Source organism: Arvicanthis niloticus, chromosome 14 (assembly GCF_011762505.2).
Source record: "Arvicanthis niloticus isolate mArvNil1 chromosome 14, mArvNil1.pat.X, whole genome shotgun sequence".
NCBI classification, from domain to species: Eukaryota; Metazoa; Chordata; class Mammalia; order Rodentia; family Muridae; genus Arvicanthis; species Arvicanthis niloticus.
The window spans coordinates 72,138,873-72,158,857 of NC_047671.1; positions in this window are offsets into that span (position 1 = coordinate 72,138,873).

Genomic DNA, 19,985 nt, shown 5'->3' on the forward strand with positions numbered 1-19,985 from the left:
ACACCTCACTGTGGGAAGGAAGCTTGAGGGTGACCTAGGCACCAGGAAGGTCAGTGATGTCATTTTGGCAGAAGCTCTGCACAAAGAAATTTCTCAGAAGGCCAGGAGAATGGAGACACCCTAAACAATACTAAAGTACAAAGATTGTGGAATATTAGTGTGGTTTTATTTAGAATAACATGTCTGGTTGTTTAAGAAAGAAAGCCAACATCTGTTTTTGTCCCTAGCAGTGGAATTAATAAATTCTCTTTGCCATTTTCTTTTACTTCATGGGCTATGATTTAATTAGTTGTTACAAAATAACATTTTACCTTTGTTAAGATAATTAATTTATATTATAACTGTATTATATGTTATTAATTAGCTAAAAATTTCTTTTTTATTAAATATCCAAACATATTCTCGTATACTGATGTTAAAGTACTTGATTCATTATACAACATTTAAAATTAAGCTGTCTGCACAATTTAGGAATGCTTTCTGCTGCAAGTAACAGAATTATACAGCTAGTAATGCCTTAAGGCATCTCTATATGTACACCTCATATATTTATCACATATCGGAAGTCAAGATGTGGTTATACATTTTATAGTTACACAACCAAGTCACCAAGCATCTAACCCAAGTGTTCCCCTCTCTCTCTCTCTTCCTCTCTCTCTCTCTCTCTCTCTCTCTCTCTCTCTCTCTCTCTCTCTCTCTCAGACTGCACAGGCTGGTTTTGAACTCCTGTCCTTGTGTATCTGACTCCTGAGTGGTGGGATTTCTGATGTGAGCAGAGTGCTACGCTTCTTCCTGCTCTGTTCACCACTTCAGATGCGCTGACTTTGCACTCCCAGGCTTGATGTTTCAAGCTCACAAAAGGATCCCAGCTGAAATCATCCAATCATAATCAAGGCAGTGAGAGAGGAAAGGCCTACATGGGCAGGCTTTCCACCTTCACTGTCTTTTATCTGGAAAAAGCCTCTCTCCAGCCCTCCAGCAGGCTTAGCAGTCAGACAACACCTGTGGTGACCTCTGGCTTCAAGGAAGACTGGGGAAGGGGTGCATGCATGTTACAGCAAGTTAATACTTAAGAGTAAAGCATCTGGGTGGGTGCACTGCAGCACCGAATAAAGTTAGAAACCTCCAGCAGAGGAGAAAAGATATGCTGAGTATGCTCTAATTAATTAATGTCTCCCCTGCTGTGTGTGTGTGTGTGCCCACGAGTGCGAGCACGTGTGCCAACTGCACCCCAAAATTGCTCAACTATGACTATGCATCACTAATTCTTCTGGGTGCAACTGGCAATGGAAATGGTGTAATTCAGGAGATGCAAATACCAAGCTCCCTGAGATTTGCTCAGCCATCAGTAGTAATTACCAAGTCTCAGGACCACCAGGCCTACAGAGTATCTGGGAACAGAGAAGGCAGGGCACTGAAGAAAGATAGATAGCAAACTAATGGGTGACAGTCATCACTGACCACAAACTGAAGTGTGTGTGTGTGTGGGGGGGGGTCATGGGGGTGTAAGAGAGGAAGAACAGGGCACACAAGGGACACAAATACCGCTTCATGTGCTTCATGGCAGAGAGGTGCCAGGGGATGAAATGGGGAGGATAGGCCACTTGAAGGAAGGGGCTGGAGTTCTGGATGGACAGAATAGAGTTTGTTCATGGGGGGAGAGAAGCCACACAGTCCATTAGCAGAATGGGGGCATGCAGAGCAGATTAGGTTAGGGTCGGGGAGAACAACTGGTAGACAATGCAGAGCCCACAGTGGGAGCCAATGGCAGTAAGGATGGACTGAGAAAGGTAGCTCTGAGGCCCAGTAAACCCTAGAGGGGGCGCTTTAACAGTGGGAGCAGTAGTCAAGAGCATAGGCCCCAGAAGCAGACTCAGGCACACTTAGTACAATGGCCTCCACTCTGACTGTGAACTCAATGATTAAAGAGTTAATTTTAAATAATGAAGAGAACCATCAGGGGTTGCACCAATAGTTATTTTAAAAATCTCAAATCTTTGGTCTTCTCTACTTAGTTACTTATGACCTGGTCTCACAAAATGGGCTGTAGGCCTTCTAGGGAATGAAAGCGTTATTGGAAGAACAGTTCTTCTGGTACCACCACCCAGAGGTGTCTGCATTTTCCACCCGTGGGGAGGCATTTCATATCGGGGCTAGGGGAGAGCAGAGGCTTTCCCGTCGTCTCTGGAAGCAGAATGGATTAGGCTAGGAATGGAAGCTCACTGGGTGGCAGAACTTCCCAGCTCTTGTTTTTCCCTTATCTGGATGTTACCCCTGAAAAGGTACAAGAAAATATAGGCCTTTCAAACACAGATGATAATAGCAGCCAATGCCCAAGGGAGTACAACCACCCTTCCCAGAAAACCCACAGCCTGTCTGCACTGTTGATGCTGTGATGTGCAGCTAAGAGTAGTCCTAATGCAAGAACATGGTGTTCCTCCTGGAGAGTTCATTCCTAGTCTTCAGGGGACTGGAACCAAAAGCCATTCCTCAGATACATGTTCCCTGTGATGGTTAGCTTTGTCAATTTGACACAACCTAGAATCTTTGAAATAAAGTCTCAATGAGAGATGTACATTGGGTTAGCTTGTGGGCATGTCTGAGGGACACTATCTTAGTTAAGTTAATGAATGTGGGGAGGTGTAACCCACCATGGGCAGCACCATTCCCTAGGTGGGGGTGGGTGGGTCCTGAACTGTAAGAGGGTAGAAATAATGAAGCGAAGTACAAGCAGGCAAGTAAGCATGCATGCATTCTTTTTTCTCTTCCTGCTTTTGACTGTAGATGTGGTATGACTAACAGTTTGAAGTTCTTGCCTTGACTGTCCCACAGCGATGGACTATAGTCTAGAATTATAAGATAAAAGAGCCCCCCTTCCTCCCCAAGTTGCTTTTTTCCAAGATGTTCTATCACAGCAACAGAAACAAAGCTAGAACACCACCTGAATGCACAGTAAATCAGTTGCAGGTAAATGCTTGCTTGCTACAGGGTATTGGGTAAATCCTGAAATCCAGACAAGGTAACTGCTGTCCCCTTACCCTCACCCTCTCAGTGACTTGGGGATTCCTTTTGACTGAGCTTTCCATCTGGGAAGCAGCGATCCTCTGGAGGTGGTTTTTGAGAAACCAGTAAGGCTGTACTGATAAAGTATTTAAACTCAATGCTTGGTTCAGGGCTAGCACTCAATAAATGTTAAGCACAGTATCTTTCACAGATGAGGAGCCATTCATCCATAAAGAGTGTCCCATGGACCCAGGGTCACCCAGACAAATACCGTGCACGCTCATTTTCATGGACACATCTTTTCGGAGTAGCATGCCAACAAGTCAGCAAACATTTATTAAAGTGGCCATGAGCTGCAGGGCTCTGAACTAAACATACCAAATTTATGCTCAAAGATGGCACACTTCCTGCCTTAATGGAATTTACTGCCTGACAAGGGTGTTTAGCTTTTCAAGGCCAGCCCAGCTGCATATAAAAGCTAGTCTTACAGATAAAAGAGACAGCTGCCTCTGTGATATGGTGTGAATGTGTTCAGGAAGTCTGCTTACAGTGGGCATTGCCAGGAAGTGGGGATTAAACTCAGTGCTTTTGCATTGCTCTGAATTCTGTCTTCAGCTCAGCTCTCCATCTCTGCCATCTTGCTTTGCAGTTCCTGTATAGATAAGACAGTTTCTCCATAAAACTTTATCAAATACCTATTCTGTCCCCAACCAGAGCCTGGCAGATGAGTGTAACATTTCTTCACATCACCTAATAATCTTTAAACATCGAAATATTTGGGACTGGAGCAATGGCTCCATGGTGAGGAGCACCCATCATTCTTCCTGAGGACCTGCACTCAGTTCCCAGCACACACATGGCACCTCATAAGTGAGCAAGTAGAACTCAGCAATGCCAGCTCCAGGGCATTCAGTGCCCTCCTCTGACCTCAATAGATACCACTGACAGCATGTGTGTGATGTATGTACACACATGCATGCAAACACTCATACTCATAAATAATAATGACAAAAAAAATTATCCCCGGGAAAGAAAAAGGTGCTTCCAATGAAGTGGGTGTATTTTTACTAAATACACTGGTAGGTATATATACATTTATATGAATATATAAACTTATACATCCTCTATGTCAAGTAAATTTTCTTAAAAAGAGGGGTAAGGCCTGTCCCAGGCATTTGCCTAGTCCCCAGGACAAAATACATTAGCATGGAGCTAAAAGGAGGACAGAAACTGAAAGTTTCATGGAGTCTGCTCTGCAATTAACCTTCTCTCTGTCTCTCTGTCTCTCTGTCTCTGTCTGTGTCACTCCCTCTCTGTCTCCATCTCTGTCTCTCTGTCTCTGCCTGTCTACCTCTGTCTGTGTCTCTGCCTCTCTGCCCGCCTCTCTCTTTTTCCCTCTCCCTCTTTGTCTCCCCACCTCCATCCTCTTCTCTGTATGCTTGTCATTGAGCACTGGCCCAGGGGCTTCATACCACATAAGCTGAGGGGCAAAGTGGAACCCAGACTTTATGGAAGATTGTTGCTTGAGGAACCTGGAAAATGAGCACAAAGTGCCTTTCTTCACATAGCTCTTGTCCATGCATGAGGAGAACCTTATACAAACCTCATTCTTATAATTCTTACAAGCATGAATCCCAGTTCCTCCCTGTGAGTTCCTGTAGAGGGTTGTTAGCTCAGGCAGATGCCCTCTCCTGCTTGAGTAAGGCTCATGAGACTCCCTCCTCTATAATGATAGTTAGTTAAGGGAGCCAGTCTAAGATGAGTTGGTGAAGGCAGGGTCACCTGTGAGTGATCTCAGAAACAGAGTACTTCCTGGGATCTTCAGTCTAATGACACAAGAACATGACATTATGATGCTTCCCAAGGCACACGTCCCCTTCAACACTTCCCCAGTAGATAGCAAGTGTGTGACCCCAACATTCCCACTATCAACCCTGATCAGTGCATTTTCATTAATTCTCTGTCTCCATTTTTTTTTTTCAACTGACTCAATCCAGAGTCATTGGGAAGAGGGATCCTCACTGCCTAATTACCTCATGGCAAGTCAGTGGAGCATTGTTTTAATTGTGTGTTGATGTAGAAGGGCACACCCACTGTGGGTGGGGCCATATCTAAGCAGGTCTTGTGCTGTGTAAGATGCTAGCAGATCATAGGCCAGAGGTAAGTCAGTAAGCAAGATTCCTGCATAACTCCTGCCTCTACATTCCTGTCTTAAATCCCTGCCCTGAATTCCCTCTCGATAGACTGTGGCCTGGAAGGATAAGCCAAGTAAAGCCCACCCCAAGTTGCTTTTGGTCATGGTGTTTATCACAGGAACGGAAAAACGAACTACATCCTCTCAGAAGTTTGGTTTGAAGATTTCTTTCCCCCAAAGAAAGTGTGAATTTAAGTACTTTCTATAAGATATTTTTAAAAATTCTTTCTCACAGATTGGCTTTCTATGGTGTGGGCTCGTTTGAAGGCAAGTGTGAAGCCTAATCTTCATTGTCAACTTGGTGAGATTTCGAATCTCTATAATGTACCTCAGGATTTGACTACAAGGTCTTCCCAAAGAGTCATAACTAAGGAAGGAAGCCCTACCCAGGCACCAGTGTGAATGCAAAGAAGAATGTGAGTAAAGCTCCCCATCCACCTCACAGCTCCACATCCACCTCACAGCTCCACATCCACCTCACAGCTCCACATCCACCTCACGGCTCCACATCCACCTCAGAGCTAAACATCCACCTCACAGCTCCACATCCACCTCAGAGCTCCACATCCACCTCACGGCTCCACATCCACCTCAGAGCTAAACATCCACCTCACAGCTCCACATCCACCTCACGGCTCCACATCCACCTCACGGCTCCACATCCACCTCACAGCTCCACATCCACCTCACGGCTCCACATCCACCTCACAGCTCCACATCCACCTCAGAGCTCCACATCCACCTCACAGCTCCACATCCACCTCACAGCTCCACATCCACCTCACGGCTCCACATCCACCTCAGAGCTCCACATCCACCTCACTCTGGTTTCTGGCTCTGGACCCTATATAGGCCCTCTCCATACATTTCATCTGGTTTCTGGCTCTGGACACTATATAAACAGCCTCCATACATCTCAGCGGCTATGCTTCCCCACAGTGATGGACTCTACCCTCAAATGTTGATCCACAACATGCTGTGTCTTCCTAACGTTGCTTTTGTAGCAACAAAGAGGAAAGGCACTAATACAGCAAGATTTGTTGAGGCTAAGGGAACAGCCTGATTGATGATCCATCCTAAGATGTGGAGACCAACTAAGTGACATCAAATGCCTACCAGGTGCCATGTATGTGAATTTTACTAAAGGGCAGCTCAACAAAAACAAAAACTGCCTAGAGGAACCAAGACACAGTGGAGACATAGGCAAAGCACCTGCTCCCACCTTTGGGGAAGCAATCACCTGGTTGGCCGCAGAAAACCGAAACATGCCAGCCCTTGCTGTCAACGGCTATGCTGTGGCTAGAAACATGCACTTCTGCTGAGCATGACTCCATGTTGCCAAGAGTCTGCACCTGACAAGCAACCAGCAGGAAGGCCTTCCGATTGACGTGAGGAGGAGAGGTCTGTATTCAGAACAAACCCTGGCCTAGTCAGTCCATTGAGAGTGGAGACCTGGGATCTGATGCTCCTGCCAGTGAAAGATGGGAGAGATAAAGTCCTGGTTGAACAGCCTTCTCTGCAGCATTCCACCATTCTGATACTGCAATGCCTCTGCCTGCATTGGCTCTGGAGGACACGAATGCACTGAGAAAAATGGGCACAATAAACTAAGCATGCAGACCTGGGGAGATAGTTTGGTCAGCAGAATGCTTGCTATGCGAGTACAAATTTGATACCCAGATTTCACATGAAAGGCTAGGCATGGTGGTGTACACTTACAATCCTGTGGCTGGAGAGGTAGAGACAGGTGGGTCTCCCCGAGGCTGATCAGGCAGGCAGCCTATCTCCAAAGCAATGAGAGACCCTATATCAAAGGAAAGGAAAGGAAAGGAAGAGAAAGGAAGGGAAGGAAAGGAAAAATTAAGAAAAAGAAAAGACAAGAAAAAGGGAAGAAAAAGAACAATTTAAAATAAAAAACAAACAAAAAGGTGGATGGCACCAGACTAACAATATCTAACGTTGGTTTCTGACCTCTGCGCACACACACACAAACAGACACACATACACACAAACACACACACATGCATGTTGTACATTCACATGAACAAGTACCCATACACATATGCACACACTCACATGCACACCAAAATACCTGAATAGATAAATAAATGAAAAGACTAAAGGAAAAGTATCATACCTATCGTTTAGGAAGAGTCTTCCCCAGATAACCCATAAACACAGAAGATATTTGTAATAATAAGACTCAAATAAGTCAATATGCATTGGCCAGAAGAGCTACTGAATGTTCTAAGAAACTCAAAAGTCCCAGTAAACAACCACTTGATGAGCCAACAGTTTGATTTACAGTCTCACAAGAAATAGACACTAGCATTATTAAAGTTTCCACACTGTGACAATTTGCTATTCATTCACATTTAACGTGAGCCAGAATCCTCCTCCAACCTAATGGTGAGCATCAGCAGTAACTCAAAATCACAACCATTTATTGAGCATTTACACTGTGCTGGGCATTGCTCCATTGCTTCAAAAGCACTCTGTGACTTCATTTCAATAGCAAATACTTACAAAGAACTCTCTACGTGCCAGGCATTGTTCTTTGGATTTTATAATCATTAACTTACTCCTCACCAAAACCCCATGAGTTATAATGGCAGCTCCACCTCCCATGGTTTTCTCCTCCTGCAGCTTCAGTTACTTGTGGCAAACCACACTATGAGAATATTAAACGAAAATCCCAGAAATAAGAAGCTCGTCACTTTTCCATGGTGCTCTGCTTCGGTGGTGTTGAAATTCCTTACTGCTTTGCTTAGTCCCCATAAAATGAGAAGCAGTTCTTCACCCAGAATAATGATGCAAGGAGGTACCAGGGCACAAACCAGGGGACATCACTATTGCCCCAGTGCTAGGAGGCAGCACTGCAGGAGATACTGATAATAGCAGTGGGTACAATCCACTGTATGTACCCCCTATGCATAAGGACACTGCTATGTTTGAGTAACCATTGATGCTATATTGGTCATCATTTTGTAGAGGAAGTGAGATGCAGTTAAGTTAAACAGCTTGCTCAAGCTTGCGTATGTGGAACAATCAGAGTAAGAATCAAGCTCTCCGCAGCAATGACCGGGCCCTCGGTTGTTAGGCCACAATCATGGTATTCAAGACACCATCATGAAATAGGTATTGCAATTAACCTTTTTTGAGGTTTACACCAGTTCAAGCATGGGACTGTCAGAGGGTGGACCTGGAGAGTGATAATGACTGAACTGTAAAAAAATAAAAGTAATAATAATAAAAAAAAAGATACACACACACAACTCAACCACATATCGAAGAACTGACAGGGGCTGGATTTGAACCCAGGCCTTTCTAACACCAGTGGCTAGGGGCCAGAGATCTATGTCATCTCTAATATCTAATAGTGGCTCTTTGGTTGTGAATAGGTGGTCATGCTTCCTTGCTGAATACCAGGTCAACCCCTGTGGTTGACCATGGATGCTATCTTGATGGCATGGTGCTTATGCTGTAGTTCTGGGGGCGCCGATCCCAAACTGTCACTCCAGTAACTGGAGATACTAAAGCAACAGTATCTTTTCCATGCTCTCTGTCACAAGAATTAGAACATTAACTCTGTCTTTTCTGTAGTTGGATGCATGAATCAGTCTGTTGCTGTTGATGAGCAGGTGCTTTTAGCTATCTATCCTGTGTTGCACACACACTTTTGTAATGAGCTTTCTTTCTTTGGCTATCCTGAGCATATTTCTGCTACCTTTCATTCCATCGTTCAGGCTTTGCAAGTTCTACATCAATTCTAAAAGTACTAGGAGTGAGGCCCTCTGTTTAAGGCCCAACACTAATAATGAGTAATAATAATAATAATAATAATAATAATACCATCTTCAAGGTTCTCAGTAGCAAAACATTTAAGGAGATGCAATATATGACTCTATCAACGAGTCATCATTGGGAAACATCACATGGTGATCTGATCCGGGTGTAAGCACTATCTGTGCATAGTTATATGGGTTATACTTTGGGTGGCTGGTAGCACAGAATGTTTCTTTTCACCAACGCTACCTCAGATCTGTGCAGGTAACTCATTACACTAGGCCTACAGTGTCACTGGGAGGTGGGAGTGCTTTCAGTTCCATTGTCATGTTACAGGACTCCCATCAGCTATGAGCACATGGTTGATCGGAGTGTTGCTGTGGAGCACGTGGCAGTGCTTAATCTCTGTGTGTCTCTCTTGTGTCGTAAAAATAACCATCGGCTCTTTCATTGATGTTTTGTGACGATTAAATAAGATGATATCTGTGACTCTGGAAGAACAATACCTGACAGATGATGCTCCATAGGTATTAGCCAGAGCTGCTGTCTTTCTCCTCCATCTTGCCCTCCCCCTTCTCATCCTTGTTACTGTTGCTACTTATTACTATAATTAAATGCTGGTGTTTGCAGGAAGTTTATTTTGTCTTATGAGCTGATGGTACTCTCGTGGTAGTAAGTATTTCAAGAGGTTTTAATCAGAGTAAGAATACATCAGTCCCCTTCATTTTAACTTCACCAGTGTCTTGAGTAAGTAATATTGTTCTGCTCCATATGATCTAAGTAGCCATTCATCTGCATAAGATTTGTGTGATACTCTGTGACACCTTGGTGGTATAGGGACTCTAGAGCATCCGTGAACAGTGATAAAAGGTTTGGTGAAAGTGTGATCATTACAAAAGGAGAGAGAGGGGATGGGGAAAGAGAGAGAGAAAACACAAAAACTCATAAGAATGATCTGACTTTGAAGTTCAGAGCTATATTCCAATGAACTTATGCAATATCAGAGGTAGGGGCTGAGGCGGAGAAGAATTGTCTGGATCTTAAAGACTTCTGGCTAAAGATCCATCTGCTAAGGGCTCAGTTCCCAGGCGGTGGTGCTGTGCAGAGACAAAAGAACTTTCAGGAGGTGGGGCTTACCTGGAGAAATGGGGAACCAACGGGATGCTTTGAAGAGCATTGGGACCCTGACCCTTTCTTCTGCCTTTTTTCTTCCCAACCAGGAGGTCAGTAGAATCCTTTCATATAACCTTGTCAAGATGTCCTATACCACCATGAGTCCAAAGCAGCAGGCACAAGTGAGCATGGGCAGAAAACTCTGAAACAGTGAGCGAAAATACATCTTCCCTCCTTCTGTCAAGTATTTGTTAGAGTAGAAGGAAGCTGACTGGCATGGGGTACTGTTGAGTGTGTGGATAACAGCCTGAGTGAGTGATTGAGGACCATAGAAGCCTGTGTCAATCTCTGCTCAGCAAAAGCACTACAGTGTTTAGAAGTTCTGCAGCCTCCCATCAGATGCGCATTCTCTGGCTGAAGTCTCTGTCTCTGACCGCCATGTTTGGACTGTGCAGACTTTGTTTCTCATTGACCTCCATTAATGTTAGCTGTTGGCTTTATTTGACATGACTCCCAGCTGTGTATTAAACCACAACCCCATTGTTATGCATCATGAAAAATGGTCTTCACTATCATAAGTTGTGGTAAGAGAGAGGCTTTAATATCTTCTTGATGTGATAACACCTGAGAAAAATGCCATTACCATATATCAATGCTGGCCTAGTAACAAATGTATGTAACTGAGTCTCCTTTGTTGTGTAAATTAATTGGCTGACATAAAAGACTACCCTTTGGACTCTAAATCATATGGGTAGCGGGGTCTCAAATAGGCTAGCTACAAGATAGCTTCTGGTAACAATGTCTGAAGAAATATAATTGACAGAACTCTAGAAGGTCTGAAGGAGGCCAGATGAATAGGATACAATGAGATGTAAAAGCAGGAGGGAGGGAGGGAGGGAGGAGGGAAAGAGGGGAGGAGGGAGAAGGGGCAAGGGAGAAGACAATGTCACTAGTGGTCAGCTGAGGAACAAACTACTTCAAGACTTTGTGACTTAAAATGACAGGTCCAGATCACTGCAAAGATGGTCAATAGCACGCACTGCCCTTACAGAAGATCTGAGTTCAGGCAGGTCTCAGCTCCCAAGTATGGTGGCTCCTGTCCTGTAACACCAGCTCCAGGGGATCTGTCACTCTCTTCTGGCCTCAGAGGGCATCTATCTGTAACACACACACACACACACACACACACACACACACCTGCCCTCTTACATACACATGTAATTAAAGATAAAATCTTAATAACAAATATGTTCAGGGCTAAAAAGAAACTAGAACCCTACATGGTAGTGACCTTGAATGCAAGTATGATTGATTTCCTAAACTTTGTTTCTTACAAACTTGATTTTCTTGACCCTGTTTTTCTCAAACAACCCAAGTATGTGTACAATCAGACATAACTTCAGAGGGTCTGGAATTTGGGAGTAGCTCAGCTAGACAATTTTTGTTCATGTCCCTTGTACAGTCACACTTGAGATGTCAGGATACACTGCAGTTACCAGGAGAGGCTTGGCCTAGGGAGGGCTTGCTTGGCCATACGTGTACACATGTGACTGGCATACTGTCATTCATATCATTTTCTATTGGCCAAATATGTGTACCAACTTTACCATAAAGCTGATCACACAGAGGCACAAATAATCCAAACAGTCGTGAGCTGAGGTCATTTTTAATTCTGGATGTTACAGAGAGGAGGGGTGGGTGGTAACGGAAAAAGAGGATGCAAAAGGTGAGAAAAGAAAATTGCTCATCTGAGAATTTGGTTTTTAAAAATGACATTGGATTGAACTTCGGTGATAAAAATTAAGTCAAGATGACTGGTCATTGAATGGTCCAGCTCATTTTTCAGCAGCTGTGTATGTTACACGCAGGACTCCGGTCAATGGTCTGACTTAACGATACTTCATTTCAGACACATGGCCCTTCTATAAAACGGGTCTGTCAGGAAAAGATACCAGGCCATATAAGTCAAACTCTTGCTAGAGCCATATTGAGTTTTTGCTAAGAGGAGAGAGACAAGTGCTCACCCTCATGAACGGTCCTTTCTGTGCCATGGCTCTGCTCACCGCTCTTTCTTGCTCAGTCATGATCTTCATGTGTATGCAGAACTGACATATCAAGGGTTCTTCCATTTCCTTACCAAACTCACACACACTCTCACCTCACAGACATGCCATGAAGATTTAAGGTCCCTTTGTCTCTTAGTTCAATGTGGACTTTTTTTCTGTCAGTGCAAAGTGCAAATTCTAGGAGAGAATTTGTACCACTGTTTATCTGATGGCCAGGTTCCGTTTATCAAACACTGCTTTTCTCAGAAACTGTATCCTAACAAACCAAGACTCAAGTTATTTTCTTCTAAGAAGGCAGGTGGTTCTCAGTGCAGACAATACTGAACCTGGAGTAGTCTACCCACAACAGACTAACTACATCACCAAATCTTGTCTTCCTTGTGTCTTGTATCTAACTAGAGGGCCTTGTCATTACAGGACATGGGAACTTCCTCTGGCCCCAGAGTTCCTAAAGAATGGAAGGACGGTGCCTGGCATCAATCCTGAACCTGTCCATCAGTGCAGGAGTCAGCAGGCACATACCTCGCTCTTTTGTCTCCATCTTAGCTGGCTCCCTGGCCAGTCCTTTGATTCCACACCTCACTGGGGGGGGGGGGGTGCGTGACTTTGTATGGCTTGCATCTCTGTGAAGATGAGCATCCAGTTCCACACACAATGGAAGAATAACAGCAACACAAATTACAAATGTTAGGATACATTATGCTTTGATTAAACAAGAAATGTGATCAGCTGAGCCCAAAAAACCCAGAACTCGAATTCCATCAAGAACAAAGATGAATGAGCAGAGCTACAGTGACATCTGCTGGTCCCTCCCATAGAGCGGCTGGTTTGAATACCACCAGAAGTCAGTGGTGGAAAGAGATACTAACGATGAAGTGTCTGTACTGAAAATGAATCTTTAAAACATGCCTTTAGGTAAACACATATTAAGTTTAAGTGTTTTCATTGGCATGATTAAAATGAGTAAACAAAACATTACTAAGGGAGAGAACTGGAAATGACTACGGGAGTTGATCCTAGCAACAATGAAATAGACCAGGCAAACCAGCGTCTTAGCACGTGGTCCCCAGTGGTCACTGCTCCCCACCCACCCTAATAGGCAGACAGGACCATCTGAGGATGAAAGAAGCATGTAAAAGAAAGAATGTTACTCAAAACTCCTTATGAGTTTCAAATTACTGACTTCCTCTCCATGTTTTTCAGAAACTGAAGTTCAGAGAATCACCCCCTGGCCCGTGATGTCTTACTTGGTTTCTCTGTAAAGCCCTGCCTTCTACTGTGATGCTGCCATACATTAGAAAAACATTAAGATGTAATCAGAAATTCCCTAGGGGCCAGGGTTTCTGTGGGATCAATAACCTTGGTCACCCTCTTGGCTTGCATTCGGGCAAATCTTCAATTATCAATGTTCATTGTCTTCTCTGCCAACAACTAAAGTGAGATCTTGCTCTCAGACTAAGCATTCTGAATACAGTATGCCCAAAGCTGCCTCCCCGGAGGCTAAAAAGAAGTCCTGCCAGGCAGCTCCCCACAGCCCCGCCTCTCTCGGCCATCACCTTTTGTGGAAAGGGCAAGGGTTTTGTGACACAACTCCCCCACCAAGCCATGTCACAAAAGCAGCCATCATCAGGACCCTGGATAATAATGACTGTTCTGTTTTCAATGAAACACAAACCACAAGGATTACATTTTCCCCCTAAGCATAGCTCTAAAGGCCTTTGGTGGACGGTGCCCACAACAACAGATCCTAAGGCTGTCCTGACACAGCCACTTAGCACAAAAACTAGTGGACACTGTGTCTTTCAGAAATATTTAAATTCTTTTTTAAAGTGATCTGTGTGTACCTTAGCTTCTGGGGTCTGACTGACAAAAGATGGCCATTGCATGGTGAACAAAAGGGCTTTTTGTAGCTGGTTCATGCTTGGTCTGTGGAACTGCTCATAGTCGGGAGGCCTGGCTGTCGTCTTGCTGTGCTGAAAGCATCCTTACCTCACATCTGAATAAAGGACAAAGAGACTCCCGTCTAGGCAGCCTGCCGAGATGTGCACATCTAACAATAACCATATATCGTGGGGAAGTATAAGTGTGAACGGGCTGCACTTCTTGGAAGCTGAGCTGTGTTACAGCTATCCAGGTTCCATTTAATGACTCTGAGGGACAATGCAGCATCTACAGATCTGCAGCACATTTGATAAAACACCCTGGAGCCAGCACCTGTGGAATTAATTTAACAGACACGGCCAAGCTCGGGGGCTGGTTTCTAACTTTCTCTCTCTCTCCCTCCTTCCCTTCCTTCCTTCTTCCCTTCCTTCCTTCCTTCCTTCCTTCCCTTCCTTCCTTCCCTTCCTTCCTTCCTTCTTCCCTTCCTTCTTTCCTTCCTTCCTTCCCTTCCTTCCTTCCTTCTTCCCTTCCTTCTTTCCTTCCTTCCTTTCCTTCCTTCCTTCCTTCTTCCCTTCCTTCCTTCCTTCCTTCCTTCTTCCCTTCCTTCTTCCCTTCCTTCTTCCCTTCCTTCTTCCCTTCCTTCTTCCCTTCCTTCTTTCCTTCCTTCCTTCCCTTCCTTCCTTCCTTCTTCCCTTCCTTCTTTCCTTCTTCCCTTCCTCCCTTCCTTCTTTCCTTCCTTCTTTCCTTTCTTCCTCCCTTCCTCCCTTCCTTCTTTCCTTCCTTCCTTCCTCTCTTTTTTTATTCCCCATCCTTCCTTCCATCCCTTCTTCCCTCTTACCTCTTTCTCCTGTCTTTCTGTCCTGTCTTTCATGTGTCTTTTTTTTTTTCTTGTGATTTAAACCACAGAGTTACACCCCGGCCACACACTTTACATCATGGCTCAGCCCTGGCTATGTATCTATGAGTTATCAATGTTTAAGCAAGTTTTCTACAAGGGGGGAGCAATAAACCAATTGATTATCAAAATAATTGCAATTCACTCAACCAATTCCTGTGAACCAGGTATACCCTAGCTAGTTCTCCGTGGTGAGCGATTTACAGATCCACAGCCAAGTTGGCACATCCCTCCCCTGAGACCCATCTATCTGGTTCTGACAGCAACATATCCATTATTTCCACAAATAATGCTAAGGGGGGGGGTACTATTGGGTGGAGTCCAGACTCTCTTTTCATACATTTCTTCCTAATTATAAGAGGTTGAACATCTTCTCTGTCTGTACAACTCTCCATGATAAATTTATTTGCAAGAAGAAGAGTGAATTTCTAGAAACTTCTTCACCTTTTTATGAACACTGTCATTAGGCCTTCCAGTATCCATAGGATGTCTTGATGGTCCTGTCTTCTGAATCCAGCCTATGGCTCAAATCCTTTGCAATTATTAAACAGCTACTGTGGCTGGAGATGTAGGTCAGCAGCTGTATGCTGGTCAGCAGCTGTATGCTGGTCAGCAGCTGTATGCTGGTCAGCAGCTGTATGCTGGTCAGCAGCTGTATGCTGGTCAGCAGCTGTATTCTGGTCAGCAGCTGTATGCTAGCATAGGATTTGTAAAGCCTTGGGTTCAATATGCAAAACACAAAATAAAAGAAAGAGCTACCTTGTCATTTCCATCTACACAGACTTATATTTGGTCACTAAAAGCCCTTTTATGCATATCCTTTCTGTTTTAAGTTCTGGCCCATCTACATACACCTAATATTACAATACCCAATATTGCTGAAGCCAATGGGGTAGAAACACACATCAAATTGACTAAAGAAAAGGGTGTTATCTATACTGTGGCAGCACAGAAAGGGGACATTTTAAATGGCAAGTTCAGGTCAGCAAAGTTTCCTAGTGGAGTACAGATCAGAGCTAGCCTTTGAAGGGAATAGAATTCACCACATAAAGAAAGAAAACCATATAACAGGTGTGGGGTGCAGGGGGCATCAATGAAGACAACCAGGACAAGACCTAGCCAGATAGACAGCTGTCCTCAAGTGGTTGGAAAGAAACCCATACATTGAGCTCAGTACCTCCTCAAATGCAAAGTTTGACAGTCTGCTTTATTTAAGATTTGTGGAATACCATCTATATACAGAGGACTGTTCAACATCTTGACCTAGAAGGATTGAGAGGAAACCATCTCTGCTCTTCATATCCAGTACTCATGGGGAGCCCACTGCACATCAGAGAGGCCACCAGGCTCTCTGTCTATTTCAACCCTTATGACAAACCTGCTAAGATATTATCCTCTCAAGTTTACAAGTGAGGAAACAGGTACTCTGAGAGCCGATGAGGATTTACTGAAGATCAAGCACATGGCCTGTCACACACACAGCTGCAAAAAAGTTTCCTGTGGCAATCACACCAGAAGGAAGAGTGGAACGTATGAATATCTGAGGTCATCCTGGCCCTAGTGGACCCAAAGATCCCATTACCATGCAAGAACCATGATCCCAGAATATCTGGAAATTTCCTCAGAGATAGACTTTGTCCCTCCTATGTTCTCTTTCTTCTCCATCCCAAAGCCCTCATCCTGTTGATATACCTTTTTTCCCCCTGAAGAAGCCCCTGCTTCTGACCCACTTGGTACTGGGCAAGGCTCCCAGCATCTTTCTGGTCCTGTTGTAGCCCATAACCTTTGGCATGATGGCATTCCCTCCCCAAGTCCTCCCCTTTCAGGCATTTTCCCAACAACACAGAGGGAAGTTGAAAGCTACATACTCAGAGAAATGCTGGGAGAGAGTATAAGGATTTATTCCCAACAGTGACATTAGCTGTCCTGAATTAAAATCCTTAAGACAATGCACATGCACGACCCTGTGAAGGTCAGCCTCCTGCTGACATTCTTCATCAGGCGATAAGCTCCATTTTTAATTCCCAGTCCTCTCCTTGATGGTCTGTCTCTTCATCTGATACGAGGAGGCCAAATAGCTGAGCTGTGACCTCCTGCAAAAGACTTGGGGTCTCCAAAAATTAGAAAGCAGAAGATACTTAGGGGCTTCTTAAAGCCTCTCTAAGGGGCAGTCTGCTTACAAATAAAATGCTCTATGACAGTGATTCTCAACCTGTGGGCTGCATACCAGCTATGCTGTAGATCAGATATTTAAATTATGATTCATAACAGTAGGAAAATTACAATTATGAAGTAGCACGACATAATCTATGGTGGGGGGATCACTAGAACTGAGTCAAAGGCCCAGAGCATTTGGAAGTTTGAGAACCACTGAGCAACAGTCATGTGCTCATAATGTGTGGGGTCCTTCTTTCTTCAAAAACAAGAAAGGGGGTGAAAGGAAAGAGAGAGAGAAAGGGAAGGGATTGAGTCAGGGAGGGAGGCAAAGGAAGATAAACCTAAAATCCAGCTCTCTGTTAAGAGCAGAATGCTTCATGTATGATACACAAATAAAGAAAATTCAAGGGTAAGATGGACATGAAGATGGTTATAAAAGCTGAAGCACATCTGGGCACAGGCTGGACATTCCCAGAGCTCTATGCGTCTAGTTTGTGCCTGAATTCCCCTAGTGCAAATTTCTTATGTTTGGATTGAGACTCTCAGAATCTGCTAGATCAAGGTCACACCCAATGCCAGTCTATAGAGCCCTATTCTTTCAGACCCTCGGGTGTGTTTGCCCATTGCCTCTTTGGTCTTTGAGTCTTCCAGTATTCCAGAACATTGTGTTTCTGAAGCCGTAATCCTTCACATCACAGAGGGAAATAGAAAAGGAAGACGCTGGAGGGAACATAAAGCGAGCTAAAGACGAGAGACTTTGTCAGGAGTTTTAAACTTTCTTACTGAGTTAGAAGTGGCCCTGGGGAGAGGGTGTTTTAGATGTTTGGGCCTTCTGGGCTCACTGTTGCCTTGGAGAAGAAAGTCTGTGATGATTTAAAAGTGGTTGGGACACACCAGGGACGTGAGAGAAGGTGACTACCTCACAATTGCTCTTTTATGTGGGCATTAAGGCTGTGACTGATATTGTCATCATTTACAGGATCTGTTTCCCTCAGAAAAGCAGGGGGAAAATCTGGCCTTTTGACTAGAAAGAAAAAAGTTTCCAGGCTTTTCTTTACAAGCCCTTGTCCCATGATTCTCAGCGTTAGACAAAGGGCCCGGGCACTTAAGGGAAGGGATTTCTAATCTATAACCCACTCACCTGTCCTGTGATTTGGCCAATACTCTACTTCATTGATGTTACACTGGTAACCGTTCGGAGCCTGAGCAGGAAATATGAGGACATCTGTAAGCAGTGAAGTGGCAAGCACGTTTGTGGTTAGGCAAACATTCTAATAGCCAGTCTGCAGGGAATTAGTTTCAGGATCCACCCTCCAAAGAAACCCCAATCTACAGATGCTCAGGCCCCCTTTGGATGTCAAGGTGTTTGCATAGAACCTGCACATGCCTGCAAGCTTGCTTTATAGCTGTCTCTAGACTAGTTGAGTACCAAATTTGAGCAAAAGGCTGTGTAAGTAACTGTTGTTCTGTATTGTTTAAAAGATAAAGACAAAAAAGTGTAAGTTGTGTACATGTGTGGTGCTTTGAATGAAAATGGCCCCCACAGGCTCATAGGGGTGACACTATTAGGAGGTGTGGCCTTATTGGAGTAAATGTGTCCTTGTTGGAGGAAATGTGTCCTTCAGGGTGGGCTTTGAGGTTTCAAGTGTTCAAGCCAGGCCCAGCCTGTTTTCTTTCTGCCTGTCAATCTGATTCAGATGTAGAACTCTCAGATACCTCTGCAGCACCACATCTGCTTGTGTGTGGCCATGTTCCCTGTCATGAGGATAATGGACTAACCTCTGAAACTGTAAGCCCGCTTCAATTAAATGCTTTCCTTTATAAGAGTTGCTGTGGTCATGGTGTCTCTCCACATCAATAGAAACCCTAACTAAAACAACATAAATGCATACATGGACTATTTATTTATTTATGCATTTACCGTGGATGCAGGTGTGTGTGTAGGTCAACAATGAATGTTTCCACAATCACTCTTCATTTTATTTTCTTGAGACAGAATCTCTTACAAATCACAGAGCTTGACAAAGTGAATAGAGTGACTAGTCTTAAGCTTTGGGCATCCTCCTGTCTCACTTCTCGCCACTAACACTGCAGACATGTACAACTGCTCCTGGCTTTTTGTAGGTGTTCTAAGAAGTTAGGGTCTCACCCTGATAAGTCATAAACACCTTATTGACTGTATCGTATCTCCAGCCCCAGGCATAGTTAAGAAAAAGACAATTTTACTGTGTTGATATTGCATCCATGCATGCAAAGCCTGCAGGTACAGAAGGCTGGCTGAATGGAGATGCTGGCACTGAGGTTGAACTGTAAAGGGGAGGGGCCAATGATGCTGGGGAAACGGGATGAGACCTAACCTCTATCAGCTAATAAACTATCCACAGAACCCATGTGGTAGTTTTTTCTCTGTCTCACTTCTACCATAAATACTAAAAGTCAATGAAAGGGGTGGTACAAAATGGTCGCCAGCTTTATGAACATCAAAGGGGTCATCCTCAATGGCTACCTAGCTTAGCACTTGCCACAGCAAAGGTCGGCTATGAGATACTTTCTGTATCTTCTGCTGCAGTTCCTCAAAACTCAAATGTTGAAATCCTTCAACCTAAGTGCCTCAGAGCATAACTGTACAGTTTTGGTCTGTATTTGAGGGCTCCCCATCCACAGATTCAACCAACCACAGCCAGAAAGTATTTAGTGGAAAAATGCATCCACACTGAACATGTATAGGCTTTTCTTCTTATCATTATTCCCCAAATAAATTCTATAATAGCTGTATAAGTAGGAATGTGCATGAGGTATGAGAATGCTATGTTATTTTATAGGATCTATATGTTTACATATTTTGATATATGTGGGACATACTGAATCAAATCTCCTTTGATGTCAGAAG